The sequence below is a fragment of the Triticum aestivum genome, chromosome 5B, assembly GCF_018294505.1.
Source record: "Triticum aestivum cultivar Chinese Spring chromosome 5B, IWGSC CS RefSeq v2.1, whole genome shotgun sequence".
In the NCBI taxonomy this organism is placed as follows: Eukaryota; Viridiplantae; Streptophyta; class Magnoliopsida; order Poales; family Poaceae; genus Triticum; species Triticum aestivum.
In genome coordinates this window covers 307,719,266-307,730,469 of record NC_057807.1, presented here as the reverse complement: position 1 = coordinate 307,730,469, position 11,204 = coordinate 307,719,266, and positions in this window count along the sequence as shown.

The following is an 11,204-nucleotide window of genomic DNA, read 5'->3' as shown; positions in this document are numbered from 1 at the left end:
GGGCCCGCGTGTAAGTGGCCCAGGGCCTTAACGGGCGCTGGACGGTGGTTACGGGCACGGGCGCGGGCGCCGAGTGTCGCCCGAACGGCGAATGCCCGAGGGGCGCGGGGCGCACGATGCGGCCAGGCGCCGGTGCGCGCCAGGGCGGCCGGCCGGTGATGGGGCGCTGGTGGGAGGCAGAGGCGGATGGTGCAGAGTGGCAAGGACGGCGCGACGAGGCGCGGACGACAGCCAACGGAGTGTAGCAGGCGCGCATGTGGGACGCCGGTCCAGGCGCAGCACGGGGAGGAAGGCCACAGCCTTGAGCGCGGTCGGGCATGGCGAAAGGCATCCGGCAGGGGGAGAGGAGGAGGAGAGGGAGAGCTCATGGGGGGCCGTAGGGTTTTGGCAGCGGGCTCGGAGGCGACCCGTGGGGAGGACGACGACGGTGGCGGCGTGCGGAGGCCCGAGGATGAAACCGAGCGTGCGGCGGCGTCGTGGGGGCGTCCTGGCGTGGTCGCGGTCGGCAAGGCGAGGGGCGCCGTCGAGGGAGTGGGGACTGGGCGCGAGGACGAGGGCGGGGGCCGGTGAAGCGGCTCCGGCGACGGCGGTTGGCGCCGGGTCGTGCCCCGATCCAGATCTGGGGCGGGGCGTGGACGGGCGCCGGGGCGACTCGGGGTGAGGCGAGGAGGCGTCCAGCGAGGGGGGGAGGGTGACGGGCGACGCCGGCGACGCGGGATCTGGCTCCCCTGCCTCGATCCAGACGAGGGAGAGAGAGGAACGTGGGAGGCGCGAGTGGGGGGGAGTGGACGAGTGGGGTGGCGGCTAGGGTTGCGGTCGGGGGGGTGGGGGGTTATGCGGGGAGAGGTGGGCCGGCCGGGGTGGGCTGGCCGACTGGGCCGGCCGGTTGGCTAGCTGGGTCGGTTGGCCCGGGGGTTTGGGGGGTTTCTTTTTCTTTTTTTTGTTAGTTTGTTTTTCTATTTTATTTCTTTTCTTCTTTTCTGTTTTATTAAATTTTGGTGTTTATGAAAAACCCAAGTTGCACCTAAAATATTTTTAATACTTATCTACCGCAATTAACTTGGCACCTAATATAAAACCATTTGTAATTGTTTATTATTTTATAATCATTTAACTAATTGTTTTGCTACTATTATATTCATTTTGAGTATTTACATATTTTATACAAGTGTGGTTTCTCCACCATAATTACCTACGCATTATTTGGCACCACCAGAACATTTTAGTTTTATTATTTGAAAACTTTTGTTGTTTGCCTATATTTTAAATTTGAATTTGAATCGTTTTGAACTAACACGAGTTTACCAACAGTAAACGAGGTGACGTGGCATCATTAGCAGAGGTTCACTGTAGCTTAAATACCCGGGCGTCACAATTCTCCTCCACTACAAGAAATCTCGTCCCGAGATTTAAGAGGGGAGTAAGGGGGAAGTTCTGGTTATTCTAATGGATCTTCTCGAAGAAGTTAATCCCTTTCGTTGATGTCTTCAATTCTTTATTCCAAAGCATCATGATGAAGTTGTCGTCCTTTCTTCGGGGAACTCCATCGTACTTACGAATAGGTACGGGGCAGCTCTACAATGATAGGATGTTATAAGGGAAATTCATCTGGGGGTATCCCAAGAATGAACATATGAGTATCTCTCGAGTTGAACAAATGACACACATCGAGAGCAAAGTAAGACGGTGTAATAAGAAGTTTCAAGCGGATAGGCAATCATTCATTGCCTGAAGCAGAGTGCGAAAGGGGTTCAGAGCAACGGGAATAAGTATTGTGTCCGATACCAGAATAGATCAATAGGCAAGTGGCCCGTGAATTACATACATAGTCAAGCACGAGGAATAACTCTGACAACAGGGTGTACAGGAGAGTCAGGTTTCGATCATGTGGAACTGTGGGTTATGGGCCCACCATGTGGGTTAAAAGTAGGAAAGGCGGTGACGTCTTGCACAATCATGTAAGCAAGGCATGTCAGAGGAGAGTCTATGGGTCATGTCGGCATCAACATAGGTACCAAGGGCGAGGGACGAAGAGAACCATTTTCCTGCTCGTTGAACGAGGCGGACCAATAGGCAAAGTTCTCGTCCATCGGCGGTTACCGGAAGTTATCAACAGTAGAAACAGGGTTACACCAGACAGGAAGGTACACCAAGGTGTTTACCTAACCAGGGGATTACCACTGCTCGGTTAAGTAGTTTACAAGTAAGTTTGAACAAAACAACGGGAAGGAAAATGTGCTTAAACACGTATATTAGGGGTATATCCTTCCCAAGGACAAGCAGAGCATGATATCCATGACAGGATATTATGTAGAAAACTCCTTAGGTAGGGGAGAGAAATTTCATGATATTACCTATACAGCGGTGTTTGGATAATTGAGCAGGAAACATTTATCATTGGGCTTCAAATGTTCTTGTTGAAAATTGGAGTACCATAGACATGCTTCGAGATAGCATTGACATGGTCTTCGAGCAAAAGGTCAGACTTTAGATATAGGAAGGATCCATTAGGAACAACTTGTAGGATAAGTCTTACAATTTCCTCAGGGAAGAATGGCTAAACTTGCTAAAAAGGATACTACAATATTAGGTCCTCCACCCAGGGGGGGGTGCTAGGCATGACATCATGTTACCAGGTCATCAAAGGACCAATGTTATAACTCTTGAAAATATGTTCCAACCATCATATCTGATGGAGATTCAGATATGATGGGTGTCAGGATACCTCAGGCTCAGGATGCCCGAGAAGAAAGGTGCAACACAAATTGACGGGATGACACTATAAGATTCTCGGGAAATGAACTAAGAAGTGATTTCCGTTAACAAGAGTTCATCATTAACCCAAGGAGAGGATGATGAGGTGGCTGATGGACTCAGCGATAATTCAACGAGGTATCCAAAAGATGGATCTCCACAATTAAGTGAACAAGGAGATAACATTGGTCAGATCAAATGATATAAGGAAGTATGCTCGAGGAAAACATACACAATTAAACATTGGTTGAAAGGTGCGCCCGAAATATGGGTTGGGTTGCACGACCAATGTCAGAATGGTGATTCAATAGTCAATAGTCTAAGAATGAACTTTCGACCATTAACTTCAAAAAAATAGGGTTGCTAGAAGGAAAGAATCCAAACAACACCGTTCACTTGTTGGAATTAACACGGGGATCAATAAAGAATGGTGATGGTGAGAAGTATTTCTATGCCAAGAATTCTCAAGAGGTGGAACAAATCTCAGAACATTCTTGACATAAAGGATGGTAATACTCCAAGGTAAAGAAGAACAATTGCTGGATAGCAAGGAACTCAAGGTATAACACCAAACATGAACAAGCTTGTGTTGGTGGGAAGGCAATAAAGTGGTCGACGATAATACAATTCATCGAGGGCAAGGATGTTATTTCTCATCATGAATTCAATTGATATCCTGGATGAGCTCAGAATGTTGATGATCACGACACCTTTGTCGCGAGAGTTCATGAAGATGTAATCGATCGGTAACGACATCAAGTCAAGTAATGATGAAGTGAAAGGTTATTGGAACCAAGGGTACGACACAAACTCGAAACCAAGCTTGTTGTTCAAGGCGAATTGATATGACGAGGAAAAATCGACGTAAGGTTAGTTCATCGTCGAAAATTGGTGCTCCGAGAATAAGGACCAGGTAGCACCGTTAGAATTGTCACGACAATGATATAGCCAAACAGGCTAGGAATGGCGTGATCGGGTACAAACTCGTACTTATAGAAGCTTACCGAAGAGTTGTTGAACCGTAGTGCGGACTCGGTTCAGTTATCGGTGTCTTTGATTGTTCAATAACTCAGAGCTCGCGAAAAATTGGAATCGGTGGGAAGGTAGCACTTGATGAAGAACTCATAAGGAGTTATGCAGTTCCATGATAATCTCGAGATACCAGGGGGGTAATACTCGACACAAGATCAAAGTAAAGGTGGGACTGGTGTATTGATCCATAGAAGACAATTGTTTTAACTTGTCCGAGAAATGAGATCAAAGAAGAACAATCATGGTCGGAACCACGGTTGTAAAAGGCCAGATCCTAGATATAAGATGAACTTATACCAAAGGAATAATTTATTTAAAAGAAGCTTTAATGATAAGATCTACATCGTGTCCATGGGCATGAACACAAGTTCAAGGTCGACTCCCACTTCTCCAATGCATAACCTTTCATTCACTTCTCACGTTCGATGAAGTTGCAGTGTTGAAATTTTATCTGGCGAAGCACCAGAAGAGTATGATTCGTGAAAACTTTCGGGTTCACACGGTTTAGTGAAGGCATATGCTCAACCCATAGGGGCTTCTTGGAATCATATACCAGAATCTTTAGAAATAATTAACTCAAGCTCGAAGGCAGAGCATGGTTGGCCAAGCAGAGGATACAACTTAACAAAGGCATTATGTATCAGGGGAAGAACTCACAAAGTGATCAAATGTGAAGGACACTGTCGGATAACAATCCAACAAAGGACTTGATGGTCCACAAAGGATCTGATACGAGTATCGGTACTCAACTAGAGGAAGAAGAATGCAAGGAGATTAGATTATAGAAACAACTGACTAACTCAATTGTCAAATGCAAAGGAATTATGATTTCCAAATCAAGGGATCAGAAGCAATGCTCTGTTTAGGGATGGACAAGTTGAATAGCCTTAGGGTACAATCAACGACAATTGGATTGATCGAGAACCAATTCCAGTTAAAAGAATGGAAGCTCAGCCGGAAAGGTAATTTATAAGGATCAATAATGATTGCGTGTATTCGCAAACATATTGAGTCAACAGACTCAAAGTGATAATGACAAGGAATGTCAATAAGACTACGAGACTTATGGGATTAACCATAATGCAAGCAGGCAAGAATTTCAAGAGCCAAAGGCTCTAGAGGATTTTCGGAAGATCGAATAGTATTTTGAAGACTTTTGTGAAACACATGAACAACTGGGGATGAGCGGATACTCGACAAGTGCGAGGATTTATTTGAAGGGGTATTCATGTGGCAAAGAACTGCTAGGCAGTAGGCACAACGTATTTTCGAAACAGTAAAGAAACTTCGGGGTATCTTGTAATAACAAGATCAATGGGGGATGATCGTATGAATGGCAAGTGTAAGTAGTTATCCATACGGATTTATCGGTGGTCAGGAATAGCAGAAGTGATGGGCACAAAGTCTCGAGAGAACATCAGAGAGTATCTTCGAAATCTTCTGATGTAGCAGGCGATCATCTGAAGTGAGGGGCTCTCCGGGAAAAGTACTTGCGAGAACCTAAAGTTAGTTTTGTTTTTAGCAAAATCGTTTAACCCGAATAGAAGAGAGTTCAGAATCCCAGAGTAAAGGTCGAGGAGTAAAAGATCCTACTACCACCCAATGGCGACGTGGGCCCATGGGCCGCACAGCCATGTTAGTAAAAGTTTTGTAAAGTTTAGACTCGACTTCGGCCAAGGAGTTGGAAGGGGGATTCCTACAGGCAGTCGGCTCTGATACCAACTTGTGACGCCCCCGATTTAATCGTACACTAATCATGCACGCAAACGTGTACGATCAAGATCAGGGACTCACGGGAAGATATCACAACACAACTCTAAAACATAAATAAGTCATACAAGCATCATAATACAAGCCAGGGGCCTCGAGGGCTCGAATACAAGTGCTCGATCATAGACGAGTCAGCGGAAGCAACAATATCTGAGTACAGACATAAGTTAAACAAGTTTGCCTTAAGAAGGCTAGCACAAACTGGGATACAGATCGAAAGAGGCGCAGGCCTCCTGCCTGGGATCCTCCTAACTACTCCAGGTCGTCGTCAGCGGCCTGCACGTAGTAGTAGGCACCTCCAGTGTAGTAGGGAATCATCGTCGACGGTGGCGTCTGGCTCCAGGGCTCCAGCATCTGGTTGCGACAACCAGGTAGAAGGGAAAGGGGAAAAGAGGGGAGAAAAGCAACCGTGAGTACTCATCCAAAGTACTCGCAAGCAAGGAGCTACACTACATATGCATGGGTATATGTGTAAAGGGCCATATCGGTGGACTGAACTGCAGAATGCCAGAATAAGAGGGGGATAGCTAGTCTTATCGAAGACTACGCTTCTGGTCACCTTCGTCTTGCAACAGGCAGAAGAGGGTAGGTTGAAGTCCTCCAAGTAGCATCTCCAAGTAGCAACTCCAATTAGCATCGCATAGCATATCCTACCCGGCGATCCTCCCCTCGTCGCCCTGTGGAAAAGCGATCACCGGGTTGTTTGTGGAACTTGGAAGGGTGTGTTTTATTAAGTATCCGGTTCTAGTTGTCATAAGGTCAAGGTACAACTCCAAGTCGTCCTGTTACCGAAGATCACGGCTATTCGAATAGATTAACTTCCCTGCAGGGGTGCACCACATAACCCAACACGCTCGATCCCATTTGGCCGGACACACTTTCCTGGGTCATGCCCGGCCTCGGAAGATCAACACGTCGCAGCCCCACCTAGGCACAACAGAGAGGTCAGCACGCCGGTCTAAATCCTATGCGCGCAGGGGTCTAGGCCCATCGCCCATTGCACACCTGCACGTTGCGTACGCGGCCGGTGAGCAGACCTAGCAACCTCCATTACAAAGGAAGTTGCGTTAACGCAGTCCAACCCGGCGCGCGCCACTCAGTCGCTGACGTCAAGAAGGCTTCGGCTGATACCACGACGCCGGGATACCCATAACTACTCCCGCGTAGATGGTTAGTGCGTATAGGCTCGTAGCCGACTCAGATTATATACCAAGATCTCGTTAAGCGTGTTAAGTATCCGCGAACGCCGAACAGGGCCAGGCCCACCTGTCTCTTAGGTGGTCTCAACCTGCCCTGCCGCTTCGCCACAAAGTAATAGTCGGGGCCGTCGGGAACCCATGCCCACCTCTACCGGGATGGAGCCACCTGCCCCTTCAGCCCCCATCTCCGAACAGTATCACAGGTAATGTAACTGTGTAAAGTATATAGTATACGCCCGTGATCACCTCCCAAAGTGATCACAACCCAGTAGTATAGCATGGCAGACGGACAAGAGTGTAGGGCCACTGATGGAACACTAGCATCCTATACTAAGCATTTAGGATTGCGGGTAAGGTATCAATGACTGTAGCAACAATGACAGGCTATGCATCAGAATAGGATTAACGGAAAGCAGTAACATGCTACACTACTCTAATGCAAGCAGTATAGAGAAGAGTAGGCGATATCTGGTGATCAAAGGGGGGGCTTGCCTGGTTGCTCTGGCAAGAGAGAGGGGTCGTTAACTCCGTAGTCGAACTGGGGGTCGCCGGCAGCCTCGGGGTCTACCGGAAAGAAGTAACGGGGGAAACACAATAAATAACAGAGCAATCAAAGCATCACAAAGCGAAACGTGGCAATACGCGGTCTAGAGTGACCTAACACGGTACTAGGTGGTACCGGTGAAAGGGGGGAAACATCCGGGAAAGTATTCCCGGTGTTTCGCGTTTTCGGGCAGAGGAGCCGGAGGGGGAAAGTTGCGAGTTTGATATGTTAGGGGTGTGTGACGGACGAACGGTCTACTTATCCGGATTCGTCTCGTCGTTCTGAGCAACTTTCACGTTGAAAATATTTTAATCCGAGTTACGGATTAAAAGTTATGATTTTCTAAAGATTTTATTAATTTTTGGAATTTAATTAATTACTTAAATTAATTCAAAAATGAATTAATGACATCAGCATGATGTCATGCTGACATCAGCAGTCAACAGAGTTGACTGGTCAACCTGACCAGTGGGTCCCTCTGGTCAGAGACACATGTTAATTATCCAAATATAATTAATCTAATCAGAATTAATTAGGGTGGGCCCCACTGTCATACTAATTATTTAGCTAATTAACTAACCAGGTTAATTAGATAACTAATGTTTAATTAGTTTACTTATTTGGTTAGTTTAATTAATCAAAATTAATTAAGTTAACTATTTCTTTAATTAATTAATTTTGTTTTTATTATATATAAATATATTTTTAATTTCTTTCTTAATTTCTTCTTCTTCTTTTTTTAATCGTTCTGGGCGCTGGGGCCCGCGTGTAAGTGGCCCAGGGCCTTAACGGGCGCTGGACGGTGGTTACGGGCACGGGCGCGGGCGCCGAGTGTCGCCCGAACGGCGAATGCCCGAGGGGCGCGGGGCGCACGATGCGGCCAGGCGCTGGTGCGCGCCAGGGCGGCCGGCCGGTGATGGGGCGCCGGTGGGAGGCAGAGGCGGATGGTGCAGAGTGGCAAGGACGGCGCGACGAGGCGCGGACGACAGCCAACGGAGTGTAGCGGGCGCGCATGTGGGACGCCGGTCCAGGCGCAGCGCGGGGAGGAAGGCCACAGCCTTGAGCGCGGTCGGGCATGGCGAAAGGCATCCGGCAGGGGGAGAGGAGGAGGAGAGGGAGAGCTCACGGGGGACCGTAGGGTTTTGGCAGCGGGCTCGGAGGCGACCCGTGGGGAGGACGACGACGGTGGCGGCGTGCGGAGGCCCGAGGATGAAACCGAGCGTGCGGCGGCGTCGTGGGGGCGTCCTGGCGCGGTCGCGGTCGGCAAGGCGAGGGGCGCCGTCGAGGGAGTGGGGACTGGGCGCGAGGACAAGGGCGGGGGCCGGTGAAGCGGCTCCGGCGACGGCGGTTGGCGCCGGGTCGTGCCCCGATCCAGATCTGGGGCGGGGCGTGGACAGGCGCCGGGGCGACTCGGGGTGAGGCGAGGAGGCGTCCAGCGAGGGGGGGAGGGTGACGGGCGACGCCGGCGACGCGGGATCTGGCTCCCCTGCCTCGATCCAGACGAGGGAGAGAGAGGAACGTGGGAGGCGCGAGTGGGGGAGTGGACGAGTGGGGTGGCGGCTAGGGTTGCGGTCGGGGGGGGGGGGGTTATGCGGGGAGAGGTGGGCCGGCCGGGGTGGGCTGGTCGACTGGGCCGGCCGGTTGGCTAGCTGGGTCGGTTGGCCCGGGGTTTGGGGGGTTTCTTTTTCTTTTTTTTTGTTAGTTTGTTTTTCTATTTTATTTCTTTTCTTCTTTTCTGTTTTATTAAATTTCGGTGTTTATGAAAAACCCAAGTTGCACCTAAAATATTTTTAATACTTATGCCACTACCGCAATTAACTTGGCACCTAATATAAAACCATTTGTAATTGTTTATTATTTTATAATCATTTAACTAATTGTTTTGCTACTATTATATTCATTTTGAGTATTTACATATTTTATACAAGTGTGGTTTCTCCACCATAATTACCTACGCATTATTTGGCACCACCAGAACATTTTAGTTTTATTATTTGAAAACTTTTGTTGTTTGCCTATATTTTAAATTTGAATTTGAATCGTTTTGAACTAACACGAGTTTACCAACAGTAAACGAGGTGACGTGGCATCATTAGCAGAGGTTCACTGTAGCTTAAATACCCGGGCGTCACACCAATTTCATCCGGTTTTTATTCGTCCCACCTCCCACCACCCATCGTACTGATTCTTTTTCTCTCCACTCTTTCCTTGCAAACCAATAATTTCCTAACATACAAAAGATCACGAATCTATCTTTCCTTACCCGAACCAATCGCGCCCTACATCAGTGCATTTCTTTATTAAGAAAACTAACACGTAAATCTTAACGCATTGCAAACAAATCCCGTTATGGACCTACTTAATTTATTATGGAATCTATACGTGGTCGCATTGGTTCTTTTTCTCTCCACTCTTTCCTTGCAAACCACTAATTTCCTAACATACAAAAGATCACGAATCTATCTTTCCTTATCCGAATCAATCGATCCCTACATCAGTGCATTTCTTTATTAAGAAAACTAACACGTAAATCTTAACGCATTGTGAAGAAATCCCGTTATGGACCTAATTAATTTATTAAGGAATCTGTACGCGGTCGCATCTCTCCCCTCGTGAAAAAATCGCATCCATCTCCCGTTAAAAAGGAAAAGAGAACATGAACGATCAATCCTACACCCTGCATCTCAGTAGCAAAAAATCGCCCCCGCCTCTGCTACTGCGCCTCGCCGTGTGCCCGGCTCGACCCATGCCTCGCCTGCATGGCTGGACGCCGCCGTCTCCACCGCCACGGACAAGAAAACGATGGGCAGAACCATCCATTCAAATCGCACACCCCCACCCTCCTCCGCAATCCCTAGCCCCGCATCACCCTATCGCTTTCTCGCCTCTCTTTCCCCTCGATGTAGATGGTGCCGAGCGGCGGCCTCGAGCACCGGCAGTGCCGCCCTCTCTATCTTCGCTGCGTCGAGAGATGGGCCGAGGCTATCGTCGGTTCGCCGCCCACGATTGGGCCACCTCCGGTTGTCGCGCACCACCGGCTCCACCTAACGTGCCCGACCCTCTCCGCTTTCGACCTTCCGGTGACCACATCCCTCCGCGCCTCCATCCATCATCCACAAGGCCACTCCCTGCATCCACCCTCCTAAATTCTCCATACCGGCGGACAATCACCGAAGATCCAAGTTGGCTCGATATCAATTTTCTTACATGCTTTCTTTATCAGCTGGTGATGGGAATGGGTTCCAATTTCTCTCTCTGACTGTGGATTCGCAGGCAAGAAGCGCTTCTACATGCATCCTCCTGTCGGTCCCTAAAGTACCAAGGTAAATGGTTGATGTTGCGTTTGTCTAGGATGATATATGTTGGCTTTGTTCCGGTTCATCCGAGCAGTTTGGTGACTAATTTACTGATAATTTAATTATATTAATTAAATGAGTCGGGTGTATCGTCGTGCATTTATCTTGCCAGTAATGTTCTGTGATGCTCTGATGCATTTTGGGAATTGGTTATCTTGTCTTCAGTGCAGAACATTTGTTTATTAATGCATGAGAAGAATCCTTGTTACTACCTTGAACCTATTTTATAATCCATATTGTTATGCATTAGCGTGTGTGCGTGTGAAATAGATGGATTATGGTCCCGTACCCAATAAGATGAATATGTGTGTGTGTTAGAGAGAGAGAGGAAGAGAGAGTGAGGAGGAGGGAGGGAGAGAGTGTGTGTAAGAATTTGCTGGTAAAAAGGTCGTCAATGTCACTTGATATGTATGAAAATATTAAATGTAATATTAACATAATTGATATTGAACTCTTAAAGTTAATGTGTCCCGTTGAAGGTGTTCTTCTATTAAAGAAGAGAAAGCCACTCGGCCCATCGCGTCGTCTTCTTCCTCCCATCTCCCCCCC